Raw genomic sequence first — 26,895 nt, forward strand, 5'->3', positions numbered from 1 at the left:
TGCAAGATTCATTTTGTTCTTATCATTCTTCCCCTCCCCCGCCCCTTTTTTTGGCATCTCATTAGACCCCATTAGTGCAGTGCTTGTTACAGTTCATTTAGGGAGGGGGGGAAATCATTAAACACATGTCACTTCAAAACTCTGTGACATAACATGAAATTGAAATGACCTTCTTTCAGACACGGCACAGTGCTGAACTAAAGAGTCCTCCTAAAAATGTAACTTAGACTGATAATCGCATTCCAAGATGCCAAGGCAGTGAGCAATAGGAGACACACTCTCGGAGGCCGAGCCTTCTGCAAATGTGAGCCAAAACAAGGAGATTCAAGGTCAGTACATATTCACCATAAGCCTGAACAGACAAGGGGAGGATAGGCTAAAGAGAGAACCGCACTGCATAAAAGCAAGAGTATAATCTAGACAAGGTGAGGATTTCTTCAGACAGGTTGGTAGGCTGCAGTTTTAAGATTGTGGTTGTTTTATTGCTGTTTGTTGTTCTTTTATTATTACATTTAAAAAAAAACTCTTTCTCTGAAGAGCTAAAAGCGGTGATTGTAGTCCTCTTTTATTATTTCCAACAACAATCCTGTGAAATTGGCTAAGTTCAAAAATAGTAGTTTTCTTATGAATGAAGGCTAGTAGTTTCCTTCCTTCCTTCCTTCTCTCTCTCTCTCTCTCTTCCTTCCTTCCTTCCTTCCTGTCTTTCTTTCTAAAATTGAATTGATTCAAATTCTGCAGTCTGTGTTCCACATTCTGGCCATCAACAATACAGGTGGTCCTGAACTGTCAACAATTCGTTTAGTGACTGTTCAACCATTTACAACGGCGCTGAAAAAAAGTGATTTATGACCATTTTTCACACATGCAATCATTACAGCATCTCCAGGTCACGTGATTAAAATTCAGATGCTTGGCAACCGGTTCATATTTATGACAGTTGCAGTGTCCCGGGGTCTTGTGATTCCCTTTTGTGACCTTCTGACAAGCAAAGTCAATGGGGAAGATGGATTCACTTTGCAACTGTGTAACCAACTTAATAACTGTAGATATTCCCTTAACAACTGTGGCAAGAAAGGTCGTAAAATGGCGCAAAACTCACTTAACAAACATCTCACTTAGCAAGAGAAATGTTGGGCTCAATTGTGGTCGTAAGTCGAGGACTACCTATATGTCCTTGACTTTTGGGAACTAAAAAATGGGAAAAGATGATGTGCAGCTTTTAAACAAGCAAATAAATCCAAGCCCAGCACTTTGTTGATGGTTAGAATAATAACTAATTGCTTGTTTAGAGTAATGTTACTTCCAGTTTGTATGTAACCTTGAGCGCTCTAGGCCTACAATTTTTTTCTCACTAAGCTGGAAGTGAAAACAATAACACAGAACTTAAGGCCAAGATCCTTGCATCCAAAGATCTTTTTAGAACCTTTCTAATCTAAATTAACTATTTTGATATGGTTAATTTTTGCCTTTTTTATTGCTTCCTGTTCAGTGTGATATGGGAAAGATGATGAATAGCATCTTAATTGTCTCTTGTTAGTTAGCTTGTGTTCCCTGCTGGGCAGGTGTTAATTATGTAACTCTCTGCATTATTTGTTTTCTGTTTCTTTTATAGCAAAATGAGGCCATACATGATTAACTTGCACATAGGCAATTAACCCTGACTTGTAGTTAGAATCATCTGCCTATAGAATTACATAGGTTGGGAAAAGGCACGTCTCCTGGCTAAATCTAAATTTGATTAGGTAAATCAAATAATGATTTGATTATGTGATTCAGCAAAAAAAGCTCAGTACAAGCGATTAAGAGACATTATAATAAAAAAATTTCACAAATTTCTTTTTTATTGTGGACTCCCAGCCTTTAAATATGAAAACTACACTGGTCCTGGTGCCATTTTTATTCATTACTGTAATGGGTTAAGTATATAAAAAATAAAATATATCAGTATGGTATTCTGGCATATTATACTGTATATTGCTGGAATTGGGTATATCTAGTCTGATGAAAAGAAGGACTAGGGGGGACATGATAGCAGTGTTCCAATATCTCAGGGGCTGCCACAGAGAAGTGGGAGTCGGGCTGTTCTCCAAAGCATCTGAAGGCAGGACAAGAAGCAATGGGTGGAAACTGATCAAGGAAAGAAGCAACTTAGAACTAAGGAGAAATTTCCTGACAGTTAGAACAATTAATCGGTGGAACAACTTGCCTGCAGAAGTTGTGAATGCTCCAACACTGGAAGTTTTTAAGAAAATATTGGATAACCATTTTTCTGAAGTGGTGTAGGATTTCCTGCCTAAGCAGGGGGTTGGACTAGAAGATCTCCAAGGTCCCTTCCAGCTCTGTTATTATATAATTCTATATTACCCAGGTTTGACAAAGGGGCTGGTGAGAAAGGCATGACCCAGGTTCTGCCTCCTGTTGGACAAAAATTATGTGTTCTATTTGCCAAATATGAGCAGCCCATAGAGTTTACAGGCAAGTTCTCTTGAAATCAAGAATCATCCCATATCTGCAGTAGCAGCTGAGTTTAGTCCAAATCTACTACAGGACTCCATTTCAGTGGTGAAATCCACTTTTTTTTTACTACCAGTTCTGTGGGCGTGGCTTGGTAGGTGTGATGTGGCTTGGTGGAAGTGGCTTGGTGGAAGTGGCAAGGGAAGGATACTGCAAAATCTCCATTCCCACCCCACTCTGGGGCCAGCCAGAGGTGGTATTTGCCGGTTCTCCGAACTACTCAAAATTCCGCTACCGGTTCTCCAGAACCTGCTGGATTTCACTCCTGCTCCCATTTGTAATTACAGAAGTAAAAAACCAGCAATGAATATTCCACTGATGTATTTGGATACAATGCTCACGCAACAATGCTCTTATTAGGAGGTGCACGAAGGTTAGTCTGTTGAAGGAAAAGAAATAGGAGCTGAGACAAGGGACAGAGTAATTACTATAGGGAGAAACTGATCAGAGGAAGAGAATGACTGTCGTTGAGGTATCGAAAGTGACGGAGAAGTGAGGGGTGATTGAGAGCTGAGAGACCTAAAGCAATAGAAGGAACGCCAAATAATGTCATCCCTTTGAGGTACTCCAGAGGGGAAACTAAAACCATGAGCACTAGCACGAACTTTATGGTGGGTTACAGAAATAACATCTTGCATATCTGAAAGCATTTTCTCCCTCCCCCTGCCTTTCCATTGCAGAGAACTAGGGAGGGTCCCTCCTGAGATACTTTCTCCACTCCCGTTTCTTCTGCTGAGATATCTCTTATCTGACCATTGCCCTGGCTGTGGCTCTTCCTCCTGTCTCCCAAGGTTCTTCTCACATACCAGTACACATTGTAAAGAAGCATCGTGGCAAAGGGCACAAAGCAAATAGGAGGAGGAAAGTGCACAGCACAGGAAGAGCTAGGCAAATGGGAGTCCTGGCAAAGAAGAAACTTGGGGAGGGGGGAGTTTGAAGGCAAAGCTCCTGAAGGAAAATTGATGACAAAGGAGAGAAATGGAGGTTCTTCTTGATACATCATTTGAAGCAAAGGAACTTTCCTCTCCATAGAGGTGCAGAGGAGGTATAATTTAGGAGTATAGCAAAACATGAGTTTTAGTTGATAGGAAAGCAGCTGGCAGAGCAGCCGACAGGGAATTGCTTAGCTGAAAGGAACCAAGGCAGGCAGCAGAAATGATAGAGGAAGAACAAAGGTTAAGCGTTGGAGAGGCCTTCTGGCAAGAAAGCACATGGTCCCAACAGAGAGAGAGAGAGAGAGAGAGAGAGAGAGAGAGAAGGCCTCTGAGTTGCTTAGCAAGGGGAGGTGAGCGTTTTCAACATGTATTGTTTCTTTACCATGGGGAAGCCAGTTGCAAAGATATCTCAAAGATATCCCCACCTGTGGGGGTGGGGGGTGGGGGCGGATGCTCAGGGAAGGGACTAGTGACAAGATCCCTTACTGCCAGCCTTACCCACAGGGAGAAGATTGAGATTCCTTCCCTCAGTTCCCAGCTGGAGTGATTAATACTATTCATACTCTACTGTTAAAGAGCTTGAAGAGAACTCCCCCAGAATTGTTCTGATTCAACTCTTCGTGATCTCTGTACAGAATTTGAATATATTTTTTTAAATTTGATTTTCCTTAATTATTTTCCTTAAATCCCCCCCAAACTGGCTGGAAATGCACAGCTCCGAGAAAAAACTATGAAGAAATAGGGAAAGTCTAGGTCAATTCTCGGGGAAAACACTCTCCAGATTTAGCTGCTGATTTTAAACGGTATCTCTGTGTTAGAGTGTAGGAATTTAGCACACACACCCCCTCCTAGAAGAATGAAATATTTTAGAAAATATTAAAAAGGCAGAATATATTTCCCTGGATGAGAAATGAAGAAACATGTTTTAAAGACAAAGCAGCTTTCTGACTCCCCCCCACCTTTCTCAATGGGCCATCATCATCTGCAACATAATAGAACCCATCTAGAACAGAAACTCACCACATGGCACCTGGGAAGATTACATCAGCCAGCAAGGCTAGCTAAGACCCCCACCCACTGGGAGTCTGACAACCAATCAGGATACTCTTCCTGTGCCCCAGAAAGTTCAAAGCTCAGAAAAAGCATAAAGCCAGGGAGCGCACATGATCTCAGCCCTTTTTCTGTTCAGGAACTCAAGCCATGTGATCCTGACCACCATTAAACCATCTTTCCAAGCAGCCTCCATGTTTCCAGTGTCTTTGTCCCCACTTGGAACTAAACCCAGATGGATATTTCTTCCAACAAGAGCTACCTTTAAAACCTAAATATTAGTAATAACTAAGCTATTTTACTAATCTGAAGCTGCTGCTACAACAAATCCATTCCTTGTGAAAATACTAGGGTTTTTTTTAACGATTTTAAGAAAAGCAGAACAGAAAGAGAAATAACCAAAATGGAATGCATCAGAAGTTGTGGATATGACGTTCAGATTGTCTTTTGAAGAAGAAAAACATTTTTTCCCCTTACCTGACACCTGCAATCAGGGAAAAACTATGTCTGAGTCAGCAAGTCTAACAGCCTACCTAACTTTCAGCCGGATTTTTTTTTTCCTTAGCTAGCCTGAATTGATGGAAGTTTTAGGAGTAGTCAGCCCATCCTTTGCTTTCCTACAACGATTGTTCACACATGTGGGGTGGGAAGGGGAAGAAAAGAGTAAATAGACAAAAGTAAAGAAGCCCTCAAGTCTAGCTTGATTCCTGGTGACACATCTGTGAACTTTTCTTGGCTGTGATACAGAAGTGTGTTGTCACTGCCTTCTTGCAGGATTTCTTCCAAACTTCTCAGTCTAGTCAACAACCCTGGGACTCCCTGTTGGTTTCCCATCTAAATATTAGCTAGAGTTGACCCTGTCTCATCAAACCGGTCAAGGTCAGCTAGATGTTGCCATCATTTGGAGATATAAGGAGCCATGCTTATTTTCAAGCCCCATAAAAATTCTAATAAATCATTGAATAACATATAAGTGATTCAAATTATTTCTCTTTTTAAAAAGAGTTTTCTTTTTTTAAGAATTGCAAAATAAGAAGGGTGCAGTCCTTTAGCTCAAGCGATTGCTTTTTTCTGAGCCAGGCTGAACTACTACAAAAGTTTGCGAATTCTTAGCCACCCTAAATTGTTACATGCTGATCATGCTGTTATCTTGGAAAAGATTTGGGGAAATAAGTCCCCAATAGGGATTCTCAGTCATCCAGAATCTCTACAGACTTTTAGCTATACAATTTGGGATGAACGCCCTTTGAATGGTGTGGGAGTAGGAATGGATTTCAGAGAAAAAAATTTCAGACTACAGGAACCAGGAGTACTACTCAGGTGATCCTGAGGGCACAGATAAACCTCTAAGTGTGTCAACAACCCTTTAAAATGATGCAAATGACCAGCTGTCTGCAAGGAATATAAATCCTTCCTTTCCCCACCATCCTGTCAGAGCTGAAGAAGCTTCTTGGATGAGAAGTGAAACGTCTTCAAAAGAAAAAACAAGAAAGTCCAGTTGCCTCCTGAAAAAGACACCTTTAGGACATTTGGGGAAATACTTGCCATGCTTTCACTGTAACTGACTTGAGAGACTGTAATAAGACTTGAGAGGCAGTTTCATCTAGTGGTTAAGGCACCAGGCTAGATAGTTGAATTCAAGTCCTACCTTAGCCATGAAAACAAGCTGGGGTGACCTTGGGCTGATCACTCTCTCTCAACCCAATCCAACCCAACCCAACCCACTTCTCAGTATTGTTGTTGTGGAAAAAATAGGAGGTGGAAAATGTGTTGGATATGTGGGTTGTTTGTAAAAAAATAATAAAGGCAGGATACCAATAAATACATAAAATTGTTTTCCAATACAGCCACTATAAACTAAGACAACGCTATGGGTTATACTGCCATCATTAAAAACAGTGAGCTGTCAATGCGCTGTCTCAAAGAAGCTATTTGGTTCCTGTCAAATGTTGTAACTCTTCATGTTGTATAAAGCACATTAATCAAAGAAGAGTAGAGATACTTGGAACAAAAAGTCAGTTTCTCTTCTTCTCCCTTGTGACTACAGCAAACTTATTTATTTTATACTTTGCCAACTTTTTTCTTATCTGCTGAGTTTGGTCTGCATTATTGTTTATTTTATTGGGAAAAAAAATAATACCCAAAATATTGTTATTAAAATACCATAAGTCCCCCCAAACTATAGACACCTGTTTATGAGAAAGATACACTTATACATATTTTTCATGGAATAAAATTATATTACCAGACCTGTTATTCTCAAGCAGTGCAATTAGAATAAATTTTGCAACCTTCTCTAGTAGATCTGGGTATCTGTTCAATGCATTAATTGTACAGAGAATTCCATATGTATTGTTGGACTTTACCTTTCAATATTTGGCTTTTCCAGCTCATCTCTAATACCATACAATAAGCATGGCCATCTGCAGAGGAGAAGTCTACACATGTCTAGCCACCCTTACCTGTAGGCAAACTTTGGAGAAAGCCTACAGAGGCATCTTTAATGTATGATTCAGCTTAAACTGAATTATGTCAGTACTTTTTATACTGCGCTGATGAGACCACCCTGGAATACTATGTCCAATTTTGATCACCACAATACAAAAAAAGGCGTTGACACTCTAAAAAGAGTGCAGAGAAGAGCAACAAAGATGATAAGAGTCTGAAGGCTAAACCATATGATGAACAATTGAGGGAACTAGGTATGTTTAGTCTAACCAAGAGAAGGACTAGGGGTGATTATGATAACAATCTTCCAGTATTTATTTATTTATTTATTTATTTATTTTGTCACAACAAAAGATTATATAGTATATAAACATATATATAAGTAAATATTAGGAGGTATAAGCATATATATATATATATATATATATATATATATATATATATATATATATATATATATATATATATATAGGTCTTTGGTTGTTCGGTTTTCTCCGTGTAAGATTGGAAGTGTCTTGGCGACGTTTGACGAAGTCTCATTCGTCATCTTCAGGCTTCAGCTTCGTGCTTCTGGGAGCAATGTGTGATCGCAGCTGTTTCTTCCTTTTAACTGCTAGTGGGGGTTTGAACTGATTGGGTGGGAGCTTGGCTGTGCTCTGATTGGATGGGGGTTTTTCTGTGCTCTGATTGGCTGGGGGGGTGTCCTGTGTTGGTGGGGGCTTGGTTGTGCTCAGTCTAGTCTGTGCTGCAGGGGGATTTGAGCTGGTGAGCTGCATAGCTGTTGTTTGGCTTTGTGGTCGTGCTACATCTTCATAGTGGGTGTCAGTCTGCTGCATGAATGGATTGGAGGGGTTTGAAATGGCTAATGTTGCAGCTGCGGTCTGGCTTCTGGTATATATGAATATATATATATATATATATGAAGAAGAAAAAGAAAAACAATAGGACAGGAACGGTAGGCACGTTTGTGCTCTTATACACGCCCCTTATGGTCCTTTTAGGAATGGGGTGAGGTCAATATTAGAAAGTTTTCGGTTAAAGCTTTTGGGATTATGGGAAGAGACCACAGAGTCAGGTAAAGTGTTCCAAGCACTGATGATTCTGTTGCAGAAGTCATATATTCTGCAATCTAGATTAAAGCGGTTGACATTAAGTTTAAATCTATTGGTTGCTCTTGTATTATTGCAATTAAAGCTGAAGTAGTCTTTAACAGGAAGGACATTACAATAGCTGATTCTATGGGTTAAACTTAGGTCTTGTTGAAGGCGACGGAGTTCCAAGTTTTCTAAGCCTAGGATTTCAAGTCTGGTGGGATAAGGTATTTTGTTGTTTTCAGAGGAGTGGAGAACTTTTCTTGTAAAATATTTCTGGACACGTTCAATTGAAGAATTGAACGAAGAATTAAAAGAAGAATTAAAAGAAGAATTAAAAGAAGACAAGACAATGGTGAATCCAACCTATACATCGACTACCATGCTGATTGCATAAAAAATAAAACCTGCAATCAAAAAATCACCTCCAAACCCCCCATCACCCATAACAATCAACCAGCCATCCCAGTATTCAACCAAGTACCCATCCCCCTACCTCCCATTCAACCAACCATCTTACCAACTATCCAACCAACAGCCATCCAATCAACAATCCAACCAGCCATCCAACCAACCACCCAACCAACCATCCAAACAGCCATCCAAGCAGCCATCCAAGCAGCCATCCAAGCAGCCATCCAAACAGCCATCCAACCAGCCATCCAAACAGCCACCCAACAATCCACCCAACCAGCCATCCAAACAACCATCCATCCAAACACCCAAACTACCATCCAACCATCTATACAACCATCTATTGTCCACAACCCCCAACCTACTAACACCCAAAACTAGGTATGCACGCCCCTTACCTCTTCAACACCAATCATACCAGATCTCAAATGCAAATTGATAAATGCAAGAAGCATAGTCAACAAATTACCTGAATTTATCCTCTTATTAAACAGTGGCACATTTGATATCATTTTTGTTTGCGAAACATGGCTGAATTCATCCCTTCCTGACTCCATTATCTCAAACAAAGAATATCAAGTCTATCGATCAGATCGGGAAAACCGAAGAGGTGGTGGAGTGGCTATCTTTTACAAAAAGACACTGAATCTAAAAAATATCCAAGTAGCACATAAACTCTCTCTTCCTGAAACCATAGTATGCGACCTATCCCTTGACACTACTCTTCGATTCTTACTATGCTACAGAGCCCCCGACTATGACATTACCCACGCAAATATGCTAACCTCAATGCTAACATGGACTACCTCTTGCCCATACCCTCTTATCTTCCTTGGTGACTTAAATCTACCTCTCATTAACTGGACAACCAATGAATGTTCAACTGACCCAATCCATACTACACTATACAACGCTGTTACAAACCTAGGTCTTGAACAACTTGTAACTAACAATACAAGACTCAACAACTGCCTTGACCTCATCTTCTGCAACAATCCAAACTCAATTTACGGAATACAAATTAAAGAACCTTTTTCAAACAGTGACCACTGCATGATTGATTTTCGTCTCAATATACGTCCATACTTAATTCGCCATAACACCAGAACTCCCAACTACAACTTCAAGAAAGCCAATTACGACCTTATAAACAACGATCTTTCACTTCTGAACTGGCAAAATCTGTTTGCAACCTGCATAACCGCTGATGACCTCTATAGAATCTTCCTACTTGAAATCAATAGAGTCATTAAATTATATGTACCACGAATGACTACCATGTCCAAGAAAACAAACTACCCATATCAATAAAAAGCTTCAATCAAAAAAATCCTCTGGAAAAGAAACAAAAAAGGCTATGTTACAAACTTCAGAAACCGTTACAGAAACATATGCAACCAAATTAAAACTGAATGCACAAATTACCACACCAAGCAAGAAGAAAACCTTCTACGCACAAATTCCAATCGTGCCTTTTATAATTTTGTCAACAGTAAACTTAAAGATTCAAGATCCATCCCACCACTAAAAGATTCTAACAACAAAGAATGCAATGACGAAACAGTCAAAGCAAACCTCTTCAACATTTTCTTTGGCTCAGTTTTTGTTAACTCCGATAACACATATCCAACATTCCACAAACGAACCAGCAATGACTATGATGATTTAACTCATATAGATTTCACAGAAGACAACGTTGGTAAAGCTCTTCACAACTTAAAACCATCGCTTTCTATTGGACCTGATGGTCTATGTGCATATTTCTTAAAAAAACTTTCCATTAATATAGCTGAACCCCTAAGTATTATCTTTGATAAAGCTTTCACTACCAGTTCTCTTCCCAAACTTTGGTCACTAGCCACAGTCATCCCCATCTTCAAAAAAGGAGACCCCAGCTTAGTCGAAAACTACAGACCGATCTCCCTTTGCTGCGTCACCTGCAAAGTCATGGAATCTATCATCAATCAATCCATTACCTCACACTTAGAAACTAACAACCTACTCTCCAACAAACAATTTGGTTTCAGGAAAAGTTATCATGTAACTTACAACTTCTCCACTGCAAAAACATATGGACTTCAAATCTAGATCAAGGCAAATCAATAGATGCAATCTACATAGACTTCTGCAAAGCTTTTGACTCAGTAGTACACGATAAACTTCTCCTTAAACTAACATCCTATGGCAGCTCAGGACCCTCCACAAATGGATATCTGCTTTTCTGTCTAACAGACAACAAGTGGTCAAAATTGGCAATGCTTTATCAAATCCTGTTCCTGTCAAGAGTGGCGTTCCTCAAGGCAGCGTCCTTGGACCAACACTCTTTATTCTATACATTAATGATCTTTGTGACCATATCTCAAGTAATTGTGTTCTCTTTGCTGACGATGTCAAACTATTTAACACCACAGACAACACTTCTATCATTCAAAACGACCTTGACCATCTAACCGCTTGGTCTAAAATTGGCAGCTCAAATTTCAACCAGCAAATGCTCAGTCCTACATATAGGAAAAAAGAACTCTAAAACTAAGTACATACTAGATGGACATTACCTTACAGACGACCCCCATCCCGTTAAAGACCTTGGAGTTTTCATGTCAAATGATCTAAGTGCCAAAGCCCACTGCAACTACATAGCAAAAAAAGCTCTAAGAGTTGTAAACCTAATTTTGCGTAGCTTCTTTTCCAAAAACACCACACTACTAACCAGAGCATATAAAACATTTGCTAGACCAATTCTAGAATACAGCTCACCTGTTTGGAACCCTCACCACATCTCTGACATCAATACAATTGAACGTGTCCAGAAATATTTTACAAGAAGAGTTCTCCATTCCTCTGAAAACAACAAAATACCTTATCCCACCAGACTTGAAATCCTAGGCTTAGAAAACTTGGAACTCCGTCGCCTTCGACAAGACCTAAGTTTAACTCACAGAATCATCTATTGTAATGTCCTTCCTGTCAAAGACTACTTCAGCTTTAATTGCAATAATACAAGGGCAACCAATAGATTTAAACTTAATGTAAACCGCTTTAATCTAGACTGCAGAAAATACGACTTCTGCAACAGAATCATCAGTGCTTGGAATACTTTACCTGACTCTGTGGTCGCTTCCCATAATCCTAACAGCTTTAACCAAAAACTTTCTACTATTGACCTCACCCCATTCCTAAGAGGACCATAAGGGGCGTGCATAAGCGCACAAACGTGCCTACCGTTCCTGTCCTATTGTTTTTCTTTTCTTCTTCCTATATACGTTTATATGTGTATATACTATATAATCTTTTTGTATGATGTTGTGACAAAATAAATAAATAAATAAATAAATTGTATTGATGTCAGAAATGTAGTGTGGGTTCCAGACAGGCAAGCTGTATTCTAGAATTGGCCTAGCAAATGTTTTATATGCTCTGGTTAGTAGTGTAGTGTTTTTGGAAAAGAAGCTACGCAAAATTAGGTTTACAACTCTTAGAGCCTTTTTTGCTATGTAGTTGCAGTGGGCTTTGGCACTTAGATCATTTGATATGAAAACTCCAAGGTCTTTAACAGGGGGGGTGGTCATCTGTAAGGTAATGTCCATCAAGCATGTACTTAGTGTTTGGTTCTTTTTTCCAATATGTAAGACTGAGCATTTGCTGGTTGAGATTTGGAGTTGCCAAGTTTTAGACCAAGCGGTTAGATGATCAAGGTCTTTTTGAATGGTAGATGTATTGTCTGTGGTGTTAAATAGTTTGACATCATCAGCAAAGAGAACACAATTACTTGAGATATGGTCACAAAGATCATTAATGTATATTTATAATGTATATTTATAATGTATATAATGTATATTTGAGGGGCTGTCACAGAGAAGAAGCAGTCGACCTATTCTCCAAAGCATCTGATGACAGGACAAGAAGTAACAGGTGGAAGTTCACTAATGAGAGATCCAACCTAGAACTAAAAAGAAATTTCCTGACAGTGAGAACAATTGATCAGTGGAATGGCTTACCTCCGAAAGCTGTGAGTGCTCCATCACTGGAGGTTTTAAGAAGAGACTAGACAGCCAATTGTCCTGAATGGTAAAGGGTCTCCTGCTTCCACAGGAGTTGGACTAGAAGACCTCCAAGATGCCATTCAACCTTATTATTCTATATTCAATGTCCTTTTGTAAAAGGAAAATTCAACTTTTAATGGTACAGTATAACAGCCTTCTCCAAGTGGTGCCCTCCAGATGTGTTGGAATAGCAAGTCCTACGGTTGCTTTTCCAAAACATCTGGAGAATATAAAATTGGGGAATGCTACTTCAAATCTATAATCTCTCATGAGCTTTGTGAAATCGCTAGAAACCCAGCTGAAAGCAATGGTCCCATAGGATGACTAAATAACAAGAAAGCAGCTGTTCTTCAAGGCATATGGCAGAAACGTGTGATTAGATACAATATCATTTTGATCATCATCTTTTTCCTAACTTTTTTTCTAAAGAACAATGCACAATACAGAAAAAAATAATTCAAAAAACCCCACTCTGAACTGTGGCCACAATGCAAAAATTGCTTAATGCTTACTTTTTCTTAACAATAATTAAATACACCAAAGTTATGGTTCAAAATTAGCTATGAACTGAAATGGGAAAGCATCACTTGATTTGGATTTGTAGGCACTAATCACTATTAAGTGTTACATCTACAGTGGGCAGATCATTGTTCGGGTTGTTTCTTCATTTCTTCTGTGTCCTTTCATGATCTCCTGGTGTCGAATGGAACATTCCTATTGGTTTCTGTGCTGGAATTGGTAGATTTGCACTAGTTGGATGCAACCCTCTCTCTCTTTAATTGCTTGAAAGTAACCTTGCTATCTGCAGGAACTTGATCATTTATAAGAAACAGCCATCATTAAACTCTAAATTGGTTTTCCCAAAGTTGGTGCTGCCCAGATGTTTTTTGACGAGATGTTCCTCTCACCAAACATTGGCAAGGAATTTTTTTTGAGTCCGAATTCTAGCATACCTGGAAGGCACTAGGCTGGGGAAAGCTTTTTTAATGCTTTAATTCCAAGCATAGGACTGAAACCTTAAGTCTGCTTTTCAAAAGGTAGGAATTGGGGGAAATACATCTGCCCTAGGTTCTGGTCCTTATTCTTTCAAACTGCACTCGTAATTCATCCTGAATGACAATTACCAGCCTGCTAATGGCTTCTCTTGTCATGCAACCAGTATTCTGTCTATTTAACTACTCCATAAGAAGGGCCTGGATGAAAAATGCAAAGAAAAATCAGGTTTGTCTGCTGTTGAACAGATTCATGTTCGAAAAATCATATATTCTGCAAGCCAAGAAAATATAAAAAAAACACTAGGATCAGCTTTACATGTATAAAAATATTCTTTCTTTCTTTTTCATGGTTTCTCTCTCCATCTCAATTTCTTGATCAGGCCTTATTCTCGGGATCATGAAAATAGCTAACTTTATTGGAAAGCCCATTTAATATTGAAACTTTCCATTAAAATGCTAATTGAAGAATTGATGCTGACTGAATACAGAATAACAGAGTTGGGAGGGACGTTGGAGGTCTTCTAGTCCACCCCCTTGCTATACCTGTTCTGGACAAATGGATGTACAATCTCTTCTTAAAAACCTCCAGTGATGGTGTATGAACAACTTCTGAAGTTGTTCAGTGGGTGATCCATCACTCCATCGCTGATGGACTGTTCTAACTTCCTCTCTGTTTTACTTATAAGTGCTGGGAAGCGCACCCCATACAAACTCAAGAGAAAGAATGAAAACCTGTTGGTTTAAATTAAAACCTGATATGTATTTCCTAATTATTTTAGCCATAGAGCACCTGTAACTGTTATTGATCCTCGTTTTCATCATTCGCTTGGACATTGCCCCAATTTTAGAGGGGGAAAAAACCTGCCGTAACAGCTGTGTTTTGCACGTAAAATAGTATTTTTGGTACTTGTTTGCTGAATCCATATTTAGTGGTGAGGCAATCTCAGCAGGATGAAAAATAATTCCATTCTTTACTGAAAATTCTGGGAGATAAAATATGTTTGTATTTTTGTCTAGCAGAAATAACAGCATTTCCACTACAATCCTATCAAATTCTTTTTCTTCTATAGCGAGAAAAAGATATGGTATTACTCAAGCTTTTCATGATTTACTTTAATGGGTATTTTAATAGTTGACAGATTATACTAGCACACATTTCTATTCCTCGTTTTATTTTCATTATTACTACTTTGATAGTGTCATTGCACAAAAGCCTTGGTCTTGAGAATCAAAGATGACCTTGGGGTGGGTTCCTGGATGCTACTGTTGAAAGAAATGACCATCTGGGTTTAGTTCCAAGTGGGGAGAAAGACACTGGAAAAATGGAGACTGCTTGGAAAGATGGTTTAATGGTGGACAGGACCACATGGTTTGAGGTCTTGGGCAAAAAGAACACATGGGTGAGAGAGGGAGAGAGATTTATACTCTCTCTTGGGCTTTGAACTTGTTTCCTGTTCCTGTGGCAAGAAATGTATCCTGATTGGTTGTCAGACTCCCATGGGGCCATGCAGGGGTAACTTTGTAGGTTGTCTTGAGTCCCATGCTTAGTTGAATCTTGCTGGGTGATGTAATCTCCCCAGGTGCCATGTGGTGAGATGGGTAGAGGGCTAATTCTAATCTGTCCTGAGATTGAAGGTCTTTTATGTTGTAGATAAACTGGCCCAGCCTTTTGTCTTGTAGATAGGTTGGCACCAGTTATTCTGGGGCTATTAGCAAAGGTGGGGGCTACTTTCCAAGAGCATGTTTCTCCTTTTTTCATCCAGGAAGGTATAATATTCTGCCTTTTTAATATTTTCTAGAACAGTGATTCCCAAACTGTGAGCCGCGGCTCCCCAGGGAGCCGCGCTATCGTCATGGGGGCGCCGCGGAATATCTGCGCCCGCTGGGTCCGGCGCTGATGCGCCATTTCTGGGGCGTCTGGTGCGCATGCGCAGTTGCAGGTCGGATTTCCGGGGAGCCGCGGGCGCGTCTGGTGCGCATGCGCAGTTGCAGGTCGGATTTCCGGGGGAGCCGCGGGCGAAAAAGATTGGGAACCTCTGTTCTAGAATATTTCACACTATGCTGACAAAAACAAATGGAGGCAGGAGAAATGAGTGAATGGGACCTCCCCGAACGATGAATTTAGTACAATTAACTCAGTTAATTCAATACCATGAATATGTTTGCTCCCCATTTCACATTAAGATTCCATTTGTCGGCAATGTCTGTTGGAAAACTAAGAAATGACCTAGAGGGTTTTGTGATCAGACATTGTATGTCTTTATACTAGGAATTTGAGATGATGCACATTAAGATGTCTATTTTTTCCACAACAATTATTCTTTAAAATGGTTTGAAATGAGAAGAACCTGAATAGTCTGTCCCCTATTCTAAACCATAACACTTTCGCAGGGTTAAATGGATCTCTGTTATTGAAGGCCAGGCATTCAAACGTCCAATTATTAATATGTTAGCCTGGAAAATTTCATTTGTGAGAAAAAAAGTAGCATATGTGAGAAAATAGAGCATTTATGTTCCAATAATAGAGTAAAATTAATTAATAACATTTAACTAAAATTGTATTATTTGACAGCTGAGGTTCTGTACATTATCATTTCTGAGACACATTTCTCAGTATTTTAGGCCTATGAAATTAAATTTTATTTTCAAAATGTTTGTGATGCAGACACTTTCCTTTCTGCTGACGATTTATGAAGTCCTTTCTAAATACCTTTTCAATTTCCCTTCTCTAAGGACCGGCATTTAACAATTACGCTAGCATTTAATTATTATGCTTCAACTTAAAATTGATGTAGAACATAGATATAAAAGTTCACAATTTACAGTCTTGCAGCTGGGGGAAATAAAAGCAAGGCAAATTCCATAATATAATTTCTTCTAAGATTACAGGGCAACATCAGTATCTACAAAGCACTCCAGGAAGGAAGTGAAATAGGAAATAAGAACTTATAAAGACAGTGAGCCAAACTTGGAAGACATACTAAATAGTAAAATATATACCAAAATAGATCTTCTTTTTAAAATAGCTTTTAATGAGCTTTTTACGTTTAAAAATGGGGGGGGGGGAAACAAGGACAAAAAAACAGGTAAAAAACAAAACATACATAACAATACAATATATGCTATTTTTACAGCCTTCTGTATCGACATATATATATTCTCTATTTTTGTTCAATTCTTCTACTAAATACTTATATTTACCTTATATTTATTTACATAATCAATATTATGAGATTAACAATAATTAGTGACTTATAGTTCTGTATTTCAGCAATATTAACTTAAATATCCCAATTCTTATTTTGATTTCTTTTTTCTAACCATTTATACATTTTGTTCCACACTCTATAATAGTCCGAATCTTCTTTTTCCTTTATTTCCATTGTCATTTTATCCATGTCTGCACATTTTAAAAAATTTTCAATCGCTATTTCCTCTGATAGTATGTCTTTTTGTTTCCACCTTTGTGCAATAGTAATCCTTGCTGCCGTTAATATGTATAATATTATGTATTGCAAAGTTTTCTCTATTTTTGGGTCTATTATTCCTAATAGAAAGAGCTCCAGTTTAAATTCTATCTTTTGTAATGTAACTTCCTCCAACCATCTCTTAATTTTATACCAATTTTTTTTTATTTTAGGGCACATCCACAGATCTTATTTTCATAATTCGATATCATCTCAAAATTTAAACCCCAATGCTGAAATTCATATTTCAAGTTAAAATAATTTTCAAGAATAATTGAGAAAAATAAACAAACTTTAAAATGGTTTTGAAATGCATTATTATTATTATAACCACATTTTAACTATGTTGACTTTTTTTAATTAAGACTGATATGCTGCTTTAAAACATGCATGTACTTTACTTGTTCTTATAAATATTTTTAAAAAATTAAATTCAGAAAATTATTAGAATTTAGAAGGTAAATTTGAGATGTAATTTGGTAGCAAGTGTAGAGTAAAATCCAGTGTTACTCATCCTCCAGCGAACAGCTTTTATTGGTGATCAAATTGACAGCAAATTTGATGTTCTCGAACAGGGGTGTCAAACTCACATTGTCACGGTGGCATCATATGACGTATTGGGACTTTTTTCCCCTTTGCTAAACTGAGTGTCAGCATGGCCAGCGTGTGACGCATTCAGCTGGGAGTTCTGTCTCCTTCCCCACTTTGGATCAATGAGCTGGCCTTCCGCCAGTGGATTCACGGCTCTTATCAGTCCTGGCAGAGAAATCGCAGCTGCCTGCCAAAGTTCAAACAAATGACTCACGTAGCAAGACTTTCAGCTCTTTTTGAAACGGTTCAGCTAAATTTTTGCTTCCCGTGGAGTGAGAGCAGTCCCAAAGCTCCTTATATATCCTGTGGGGTGGGGCTCCTGCCCCACCCTTCCCTTTGATGACGCCACCTCTCTAATCTTCTGAAGCGCGGGTCAATCCAAGCTTGATAATATTATCAGCTGGGTCTGAAGGCGAAGCCTGGGGAAGGGAGGAATCAGGGGATGTCGGCTTCATTATGTCCTCCGACTGGTCTGGTTCTGTCTCCTGCAGCCGGGCCAAAGGAATCGGTGCTCCCGAGGTAAACCTTACCGGCCCTTCCCCCTCACTCTCGGAGTCACTATCGGGCATGGGGCCAGGTTCGGGGGCTGGAATCACAACAAAAAGGAAATTCTTGGATAAAGTCCACAATCTAAGGTTTGATCTAGTGCAGTGGTTCCCAATGTGGAGCCCACGCCCCACGGAGAGGGGGGGATTTGATTTTTAATGGGGGCAATTTGGAACCTTGTTTAAACCAAGTTAATGGCCTTTTAGGCTTCCTCCGCATGAATAGGAGTTCACTTTTTGAACAGTAAGAATTATACGTCACGGGGGTGGGGGGCATCAGGGTTTTAGAGATGCTTAGGTAGGGCATGGCCAAAAAAAAAGGTTGGGAACCACTGATCTAGTGTCTAATTTCCTTCAACGGTGGTCAAAAGCCACAATTCCTCTCAGGGAGGTACTTTGCATTGCAAACAAATAGAAACAAATTTGAGCAAACAAATAGAAGTACGAGAAAAGGCTGGAGAAGCGATGCAAAGCAACGGTACATAGCAGCTTCACATCACTTTTTAGAAGCAGGGAACCACAGAGTATCATGAAGAGCTTTGAAGCAACTTTTAATTTCAAATATCATCGGAGCAAAGAACTCCTTCAAAAACCCAAAGGTGCTTTTTCAAAAGGCAACTGGACTTTACTTTTCTTTGAAGCAGTAGTGAAATCTAAAAAAATTTTACTACCAGTTCTATGGGCATGGCTTGATGGGCATGGTGTGGCTTGGTGGGCGTGGTTACTGAAGGATACTGCAAAATCTCCATTCCCACCCCACTCCTGGGGGAAGGATATTGCAAAATCTCCATTCCCACCCCACACTGGGGCCAGCCAGAGGTGGTATTTGCCGGTTCTCTGAACTACTCAAAATTTCCGCTACTGGTTCTCCAGAACCTGTCAGAACATGTTGTATTTCACCCCTGCTTTGAAGATGTTTTGCTTCTCATCCAAGAAGGTTCTTCAGTTCTGCCTGAAGCAACTGAAGTCAGAGATGAAAAGGCTTCTTAGACGAGAAGCGAAATGTCTTCAAAGAAAAGTCCAGTTGCCTTTTGAAAAAAGCACCTTTGGGACAACCATGACCTGGATGACTGAGAATCTCCATAGAAACTCTTTCAAAGCTTTGCACAGTTGAAGGAGAAATTAGCAGAGCCTTCAACGTAATCTCAGTTGCTCGTGGAAGAGAGCAATTCAAATCCCTTAGAAAAACAATCTGTTCATCTTCCATTGTTATGCAACTCAAGGAAATACAGCCCAACAAAAGCTTCCCAGTTGCTACTCTACAGATGCAACACTCTGCTTCAGCTCCCAAAATGATGAGATTACCATGCTTCTACCAAAGTAGGCTTCCTTGTTGCAGGTGACGTATATTAGCATTTGATCAAAAAAAGGTTTTTTTGTATCCTTAGCAAATCCCAGAAGAAATTGAATGTCACATGTTGCATAATCTGAGGATATCATTTTGACCCATTGATTCCTGAAGTTTATTTGTGTTAGTTATACACATTGACCAGGATGAAGAAGAATGACCATCTTCAGGTATCACCAACTGGGAAATGAAGCCATTGTCTCTCATTATGGACTCTTTCCCTGTCCATTGAATCCCCAGGAAGTCCAATAACACGATCTCTGAACGTAGTCAGTTACCTTTCCCAATGTGAATGGGCACAGCAGTCAGATAATACACGGTAAATAGGGTGGGCCCTCCAAACAAGCATCACACACACATTATTTCCCTCCAAAAGAAAAAGAATCCTATGTACGTACAGATATTCTATTCATTTTTCTGACTGTTCGGACTATTCAAAGCATCGTGCTTATCTATTCATTATATTAAAAAAAAAGTTTTACAAAATATGTCAGACCAGACAAGCTAATAAGTGACAATCTGTTGAACAAAGTGCATTAGCTCTTGAGAAATCCTTTTACCGTCCTTTCCCAGGAAAACGTTTAGCAAGAAGTGTCCAAACAACCAGAGATGCAATTCTTGGAGCCAAAGGTGATGCCAGCAGTTAAAAACAGGTTTAGGAATGTGCATTCGCTCACAGCAGAAACCCTCTATTCACCGTGTGTTGAAATCTGTTTCGTTAGCCCAGCAACATTACACTACATTTTTTTATCCTTGCGTTAGAGTTTGTCCTGTTTTTCCATTTCCTTTAGAGATCACAAGGCTTTCCTCGGGCATATCTTCACTGATTATATTCAACAAATCATCCACAACGTATCAAAGGATTCTGTTTTCTAGGAACTAGTCACTGCCCATTTCTCCCCTGTTCTCCCACTCTTTGAGATGTGACTCAACACACCACCCCAACTTAAAGCAGAAAAGCAAAGGCTCTCCAGTAGCTCTGAAACTACCTTTTCTCTGTTCATAGCCTGCCAGAGAGTGATTAGATGTCTGGCGTGTGATAACAAGAAAGGAACAGTCATCCACTCGATCGGGTCAAGGCCAGCATCTAAAGTGCTGCTGATTTCAGCTGGAGACCTCTTCTACGTCAGGGTCTGCAGTGGCATGGCACTCCCAACTTCCCATTTTGGCATCCCCAACGGGCAGCCAAGGTTTTGGTTTTGTTTTTTCTGTATAAAAATTTGCAAATCCCCACCACACAGGAAGGGTTGGTGAAGATGATGGAACTAGTAGAGATGGCAAAAGAAACATCAAGCGCTTCATTTATTAACAACTGGAAACCTCACATGGACTTTTTGCTGGGGGGAAAAAGGAACTGATGATTTATGGCTTTGATAAATTAGAAAGGGTAGATTAGGGAGGGGGGAGTTAACTTGGATGTAATCTTAGAGAGAGAGGGCAAAGTATCAATAACTGCTCTTAAGAAGACCAGAAGCCACTCCTTTATTATTTTTTCTTTTTTTATTTTTCCTTCTGTCTTTTTCTTGATTTTTTTTTACTTTTCTGTTACTTCTCTCTCTTTCTCTTAACTTTCATTTATAATTTGTATTGCTTTTATTCTATAGAAAAAAATTCTCAGATGAGAGAAACAGAGGCAGAGGTGGAGATAGAGAGATGATAGGTGATAGGTGATAGATGACAGACAGACAGACAGACAGACAGACAGACAGAAAGATTTACCAGGAACTTCTACCAAATTTTTGTTTACCAGCTTCTTGGCTCCGACCCTCCCCTGAACTATGGACATTTTAAGCCCTGTAGTGCTAGGCATTTCCTCATTGTTGTTTGAGAGGGAGAGAAGCGCCAAGTTTGCCATGAACAAAACTGGTGAGACAAAGGGGGCCTGACCAATTGCCAAGTTTGATGGCATCTTTTTCATAGGGTGGGAAAGCACAGGCAGCTGTGGCTGGTTGCACAGTAGCAGCCATCAGGATGGCCACAGATTGCTGTGCAACCCTCTACACGGCCTTCCTTCTGGGCTGTGGGTTGGAGGACATTGATCCTAATCAAGTAGAAGTGATGGGCATCATTTCAGCTGCTGGATGTCATGCTACAGTTTTCTGTTGGTTTGCTCAAATGTTTAGTCCCACTTTCCCATGATTAAATATTTACAGATCCCTCACAACCAGGACATAAACTGTTTCAATTCCTACCCTCAAAACGACGCTATAGAGCACTGCACACCAGAACAACTAGACACAAGAACAGTTTTTTCCAGAAGGCCATCACTCTGCTAAACAAATAATTCCCTCAACACTGTCAAACTATTTACTAAATCTGCACTACTATTAATCTTCTCATCATTCCCATCACCCATGTCCTTCCACTTATGATTGTATGACTGTAACTTTGTTGCTTGTATCCTTACGATTTATACTGATATATTGACCATCATTTGTGTTGTAAATGTTGTACCTTGATGAACGTATCTTTTCTTTTATGTACACTGAGAGCATATGCACCAAGACAAATTCCTTGTGTGTCCAATCACACTTGGCCAATAAAAAATTCTATTCTATTCTATTCTAAATCCACTCAATGCAGCATAAATCAAAAGGAAAAAAAAACAGTAAGAAGTTCCACAAAAAGGGTTTAGATCTCAGACTGGGTTTGAAAAGTAAAAAAAGTAGGAGGAAGAAGGAGTATTAGATATGTTCAGCACCTTGAAGGGTGTGTGTGTGTGTGTGTGTGTGTGTGTGTGTGTGTGAACCTTGAGCCCCATCAGGATCAAACTCCAAGCTGCGCAGTAGTTAGAATGCAGCATTGCAAGCTAACTCTGCTCACAGCCTGAAGTTCAATTCTGATGGGGTTCAAAGCTGACTCAGCCTTCCATCCTTCCAAGATCGATAAAATGAGGACCCAGATTGCTGAGGGCAATATGAAAATACTGCTAAACTGTAAACCACCCAGAGAGTGCCATAAAGAGCTATAGGGCGTTATATGAGCCTAAATGTTATTGCTATCGCTGCTCTAATAATAATAATAATAATTTATAAAAGAGCAGAAAGACATAAAGGATATCTAATCGCTGGGCATTGCCCAGCGTGGATTGTACTGTGCCACTACCTGAAAGATGGAGAAAAAGCAGAAAGGCCTACATGAAGAAATAATGGCCTTTAAAACTTGCAATCTCTATCACACATATGAAGCTTTGGGGAAAGGTTTCTGGCCATCTTATCTGTCTGACATTCTCCCTGACTTTGCCTATTAAACGTCCAATTGCTCAAAAGTATCTTTGCTGAGCTTTTTATAAGAAGCAGGAGGACAAAAAGGAGGGGGGGGGGAATAGAAAAGGCAAACCATTGGCGAGCTACGGTTGGATACTGACTGTTCAGTAATATTCCATGCATTTCTAGCCATGCACCTTTAATTTTTGTATTCAAATATAAGAGCTCTGGATAGACAAAAGTCTGTTTCAAAAGAAAATTCCGCCACATCAAAATCGTATTTAGAGTAGGTTGAATGCGATTTTAATCACTGTTTTCTGTATACAAGTAGCTGAAACTATTAGATTTGCAAGTAATTCTCTCTGAATTATATGAAAAAAATGACCCATTCTCTATAGCTTGCAGTTCTAACATTTACCTGGGAGGAAAGTCCAATAAAAAGAGTTGGATAGAATTGGAGGAGTATTTGTATACAATCGGGCTGCATATTGATTATTCTTAATGTTATTGGAAGCAAATGTGAAAGTTTCCGATGGGCTTTCAAGGTAAAGGGAATGAAATTGCCAAGCACTGGATCCACCCCAAACTCTTCACTTCCTTATGAGTGGGCAGCCCAAAGGCACAAAGGTTAGAGCTCTTCAGGTTCAGCAACAGCAGAGTCAGGAGTAACTGATAGCACCTGCTCCTGCCCACGGTTATCTTCCCCACCCAATGTTTCTTTCCTGGCTCAGCCAGCAGCAACTTAACCCAAAGCCTTTCCCCAGACATCCCTTTCATTACGGTATGCAACAAATAATCAAAAACATATGGGGGGGGGACGGGAGGAATTATTTTTCCAGAAAATAGATTTCCATGGCTTATTTGTTTATTTATTTACATAATGACGGTTCCACTTGATTCTACAGACTGAAAGAGTAACTCAAGCTTTCTGTTTCAACCTCGTTCAACCCATTTCAGCCCCATCCCATTCTTTGCTGCCTCCCCACATTGGATGAAAATGTAGATTGATTATATACTTTTTGCATACTTCTTTCAATCTGTTCCTATGTCAGAGATAGATAGATAGATAGATAGATAGATAGATAGATAGATAGATAGATAGATAGATAGATAGATAGATAGATAGATAGATAGATAGATAGATAGATGAGAGATGAGAGAGAAAGAGATGATAGATGAGAGATGATAGATAGATAGATAGATAGATAGATAGATAGATAGATAGATAGATAGATAGATAGATAGATGACAGATAGATAGATAGATATCTAGTGGGTGGGCAGGGAATATGGAAGTTCACCTTGATGGAGATATGCAGGTTCTCTTGCTTAGGCCAGAGGTCCCCAACTTTTGCAGCTTGGTGGTCCAACAGGAGGGGAAGGAGAACCGGGCCGCACCAAGTCAGCAAGTTATGCTGCACATGCGTGCATGCCAGCCCATCACTCGTGTGGCCCGATTGCAAATAGGCCACAGTCCTGTATTGGGCCGTGGCCTGGGGGTTGGGCTAAAGGGCTAAAACTTAGGCAACAGGGCTAAAACATGTTTAAAGTTCAGAAATCCAGATAATTTTGCAACTGAGACCTCCCTAATTTACTGAACTATAAGAAGGAGGCAGTGCAATATTTGTAGTGCACACTTGCAATATTTGTAACACTTGTTACATCCAATCTCAATAAAAGTAATTTAGTCTTCCTGTGTTTTCCCAGTTTGGTCTACTTAGTCAGGGAGGGAGTGAATCAGATTTTTTTTTTCATTTTTCTCAGCTTCTAAAAAAAAGCACTTTGTATAATTTTATCTATATTCTAATCATTTTTCATCTATTGGTTTTTGTTTTGTTTGGCTGCTATTTCTCTACAAGTGCCCACATGCATTCGGTGGTCTGGAACAATCCTAACCCTGGGACATTCTGGAGGTGACAAAATGACGGCCAGAGGAACCCAACATATTGTGGGTCACAATATTGTGATGGCCCATCACAATAAAGAAAGAAGTGGATTCCTAGGGAAAAGAAAGGAGCTATGTCCTGCATGTTTGAAATGGTTGGTTCCATCCCTCAAAAACTAATGTAGAATTTCTTCCCCTCCTGACCCTGATGTCTTTGCTCATGAAAAGATGGGAGAATTGGTTGAGATCTCCCTCTAGTTCTGTTCAGTGGTGGGTTTCAAATTTTTTTACTACCGGTTCTGTGGGTGTGACTTGGTAGCTTGACGGGCGTGACAGGGGAAGGTTGCTGCAAAATCCCCATTTCCTCCCAATCAGCTGGGACTGGGGAGGCAGGGAATAGATGGGGGCGGGGCCAGTCAGAATTTTTACTACCGGTTCTCCGAACTACTCAAAATTTCCACTACCGGTTCTCCAGAACTGGTCAGAACCTGCTGAAACCCACCTCTGATTCTGTTGCCTCAGCAGTAGCTATTCAGTAGTTGCATCTCCCAAAGTCTAATCAAACAGATGTGCTTTATAACCCCCTTCCCTCACTCAACCTTTGCCAAGGATTAAAGGAGCTCCAGAGGATGATATTTATGATTCCCTCCCTCTCCAGCCCTGCCGTATCAGCCCTTCACCAATAATGTTAGGTTAAAATTTGCCTGCTCTGGTTCGGCAGCCCAACCAAACCATGAGAAAGCAAACGAAAGATTAAGCAAACTGTTACGTACACCCTTCCCCGTGACGACAATAAAGGCATAAAGGTACCATAAAAGTCATTAAAGTTACCTTTTATGGCAGAGAAAGCTAATAGGTTATTTATGCACCTGTTTACCACACCCATCGTGCTTAGGGTTTAGCAAGGTGTGAGCAGTGTGTGGACTTTGTGCTGAGTGTCTCTACTGGTACGGACTTACTTGGGGAATAGCAGTGTTTGCTCAGGTGCAATATCTTAGGTGATCTCCTTAACTCTAGCAAAAGAGCTATTTTTAAGACTAGCCAATAAAAGCCATTTACAAGGTCAGCCGCCTATGAATTTTTCAATTTCCTTCTATGTACCCCTCCACTCTTCATAAGCCCCTTTGATCTTCCCGGCATCAACCTTCCTGTGGAAAACACCTAAATTGGAATATAGTCATTAATTTTTTTTCTTTTCTCTAAACTACCAAAGACCCTGAAATGCTACTGCAACAGTACAACTTTTCAATAATTTGATATTGTAAATAACTCCCACTTTATTGCTCCCATTCTCAGACATTTAAACACTGTAGATGGCTACGTTTAAGTTTTCATGAGCTTTGTCGGTATCAGTGGTGGGTTTCAAAAATTTTTACTACCGGTTCTGTGGGCGTGGCTTGGTAGGCCTGGCATGGCTTGGTGGGCATGGCTTGGTGGGCGTGGCAGGGGAAGGATACTACTGTAAAATCTCCATTCCCACCCCAATCCAGGGGAAGGTTACTGCAAAATCCCCATTTACTCCCAATCAGCTGGGACTTGGGAGACAGAGAATAGATGGGGATGGGGCCAGTCAGAATTTTTACTACCGGTTCTCCAAACTGCTCAAAATTTCCACTACCAGTTCTCCAGAACTGGTCAGAACTTGCTGAAACCCACCTCTGGTCGGTATCCTTTTGTTGCTTTCCTATTAGGCAATAAAAATCTTACCAGCAGCAAATTGATTTTTTTTTCTTCAGGCAAGAACTTAGTTAACAACAGAAATCTCTATATGACCCCACAAGTGTTCCTGAGGTTATATAAGTGATGAAGAAAACCCTCCCCACATCAGCCATGTCCAATTCATCGCTTTACAGGAACATTATGCGAAGAGACAGGAAGCATCCCAAATCCACCCTTCGAGAGAAAAGACAGAATACACCCCCAAATACATCTCTTAATCACAGATTGGGATTGTCTATCACAGCTCCTCATTGCATCCTGTGGATTTAAGGTACACGGAACTCCTTCTGAAATCTGTGCCCCTTCTTAGATAGAGCCCAGATATTTTGTATTACTGATCCATGGTGTTAAAGTTGCACTACAACATCCAGGAACCCCAGCTATTTGTTATTGTCGTGTCCCACTCCTCCGCTGACGGCCGGGTCAGGGAAATCCGAATCAGGTGTGCCTCTGCAGCTCTGCCAAAGTCCTAGCAAAGTCCTCAGGGCAGGCAGGAGACCAGAAAGTGACTTCAGCAAGATATGTTTAGACTTTGCCTGACTCAGAGACTGCCAGAAAGCAGATCCTTTATATAGGCCATGGGGTGTGGCTCCATGACTCAGCACTTATCCAGGCCTGCCCCTCCCTTCCTTCTGTTGCCTCCGC

The 26,895-nt window shown here is 40.0% G+C and overlaps 1 long non-coding RNA gene across 1 annotated transcript; it reads left to right on the forward strand.

Moving 5' to 3' along the window:
• The first annotated feature begins 359 nt into the window (after positions 1 to 359).
• On the forward strand, positions 360 to 26,895 carry LOC131195881 (uncharacterized). Its single transcript, XR_009154566.1, has 3 exons — positions 360 to 425; positions 24,506 to 24,686; positions 26,268 to 26,895. It is a non-coding gene; the product is annotated as an uncharacterized LOC131195881 (long non-coding RNA).

The sequence above is a fragment of the Ahaetulla prasina genome, chromosome 1, assembly GCF_028640845.1.
Source record: "Ahaetulla prasina isolate Xishuangbanna chromosome 1, ASM2864084v1, whole genome shotgun sequence".
NCBI classification, from domain to species: Eukaryota; Metazoa; Chordata; class Lepidosauria; order Squamata; family Colubridae; genus Ahaetulla; species Ahaetulla prasina.